Raw genomic sequence first — 2,685 nt, 5'->3', positions numbered from 1 at the left:
CACGTATTCCCATACATCGACGACTGGTTAGTCGTCTCTCCATCCAGACACAAGGCCTACAGGGATACCAAATTCATCCTCCGTCTCCTCAAGGGCCTGGGACTCACAATAAATTACAAAAAATCACATCTTCGTCCTTCCAAAACAGTACACTACATTGGTGCCAGGATAGATGCGCGCAGGGGGCGCATATTTCTTCCACGTCAACGAATAAGAAAGATTCGCAATGCCATTCAGAAGTTCCACCCGGGTCGCTCAGTCTCAGCAAGACACGCTCAACATCTTCTAGGGCTCATGTCCTCTACGACCCCCTCAGTTGCTCACGCTCGACTGAAACTCAGATCCCTACAAATTTGGCTGTTATCCCTTTTCAGTCCTCTCAAGGATCACCAAGAAAAGAGACTTCTAGTGTCACAGGAGTTAGTACAGCAACTCCAATGGTGGGCCTTCCCACCACATCTGCAGGTGGGTCGCCCATTCCGGCCCCTAAGGCTTACGGCCCAAGTTACTACAGATGCAAGTCCCACAGGCTGGGGAGCGCACTGTGGGCACCATCGTGTGCATGCTCGGTGGTCCCGTCAGGAGAAGTCCTTCCACATCAACCACCTCGAGATTCTCGCAGTATTCAAGGCACTCAGAGCCTTTTTTCCCCTAGTATGTGGCCGTGGTGTTCAGATAGTCACCGACAACACCACGGCCATGTACTATATAAACAAGCAGGGGGGCACACATTCTCCATCCCTGCTTTTTCTTACAGTAACTCTATGGGAATGGTGCTACCAGAACCACGTATTCCCAGTAGCAGTTCACCTCTCCACAGAGGACAACTTTCTGGCGGACCAACTCAGTCGCCGCCTCGATCAGATGCACGAATGGGAATTGAATCTGACAGTGTTCCACCAACTATGTCGGCGATGGGGCAAACCTCTTCTAGATCTGTTTGCCACACACCAGAATACGAAGTGTCCACAATATGCATCCCGGGCAGGCCTAGGCCGCGACTCGCTGGGAGATGCCTTCATGCTCTCTTGGAGAAACGGTCTACTTTACGCCTTCCCGCCGTTCCCATTAATACAGAGAACTCTGGTACAACTTCACCAACAGTCAGCAGAAGCCATACTGATTACCCCCTTCTGGCCTCGCCAGCCTTGGTTTCCAACATTACTGGAGATGTCAGTCGATTCGGTGCGCCTTCCCAACTTTCCTGCGCTCATCACACAGGATGCGGGAACAGTGCTTCACCCCGATCTCCACACTCTTCGACTCACAGCGTGGAGGATATCCCGCAGATCAAGGAAATCCTAGATAAATCCAAGAAAGCTTCTACCTCTGCTTTATATGCCTATAAGTGGAAGAGCTTCGTTAAATTCACTGAATCCAAAGGTTTATCGGCCGTTCCGGCTTCTCTTTCTACAACACTTCAGTTTCTTCGTTACTTGTTTGACCTCAGATTGTCTGTTGCCACATTGAAGGTTTATTTAGCTGCAATTGTCTCCTTCCAGCCCAGGGAATCGCCCTCCTCACGCCTTTTCTCTCACCCTACAGTCAAAGCTTTCCTCAAAGGACTCATTCATCTTAGACCACCTCTCAAACCTCTGATGCCCCAGTGGTCTCTGACTCTGGTTCTCAATGCACTCATGCGTCCCCCTTTTGAACCACTTGCTACATGTTCCTTAAAGTTGCTATCTTTGAAAGTGTTATTCCTGGTCGCAATTACATCTGCTCGTCGTGCTAGTGAACTAGCCGCCTTGAGGGCTGACCAACCCTTTTTACAATTCTTCAATGACAAGGTTATTCTCCACACCGACGTGTCCTTTCTCCCGAAGGTTGTTTCAGAGTTTCACCTAAATCAACCGCTGATTCTACCCACCTTTTTCTCACAGCCTGCCAATGAAACAGAGCGCATGCTCCATTCTTTGGACGTCAGGAGGGCACTCTCCTTTTATGTTGCACGCACTAAGGAGTTCAGATTGTCTCCTAAGCTTTTCCTATGTTACTTTGGGCACAAGAAGGGTTTACCAGCCTCTTCCTCATCTATCTCCCGTTGGCTTGTTTCAGCGATATCGTTGGCATATGAATTACAGCACAAACCTCCTCCTGAGGGCCTGCGTGCCCATTCCACCAGGGCAGTGGCCTCCTCTACAGCACTTCTGCGCGGAGTTGACCTTCCAGATATTTGCAGAACTGCTACATGGTCAAGTGCCTCCACCTTCATCTCCCACTATAGGGTGGACATGAGAGCCAAGAGGGAGACGAGATTTGGGAGAGCTGTCCTCGCGTCTGTCCTGCAGTGACGACCCACCAACCGGTAAGCCAGCTTGTTAATCACCCCTTATTGTGTGCATTCACAGAAGACCACGCAGAAGAAAGACGGGTTACTTACCTGTAACCATGGTTCTTCCAGTGGTCATTCTGTGAATTCACACAAACCCGCCCGTCCTCCCCTCTGTCCGTCACTGTATATCTGCAAATCCCTTTGCATGGGCATGTGGCGGATAAATGGAACTGAGGATTGGGCGGGCGGAGCATGCGCAGTATAGATAGTATTGACAATGTTTCTCTTTGCAGAGCTCTGGAATATTCCGAGGAGACCAGCGCAGGCGCTGACTTAACCCCTTATTGTGTGAATTCACAGAATGACCACTGGAAGAACCATGGTTACAGGTAAGTAACCCGTCTTTCTGT

The sequence above is a fragment of the Pogona vitticeps genome, chromosome 3, assembly GCF_051106095.1.
Source record: "Pogona vitticeps strain Pit_001003342236 chromosome 3, PviZW2.1, whole genome shotgun sequence".
Classification (NCBI taxonomy): Eukaryota; Metazoa; Chordata; class Lepidosauria; order Squamata; family Agamidae; genus Pogona; species Pogona vitticeps.
Note: the sequence above shows the minus strand (reverse complement) of the source record.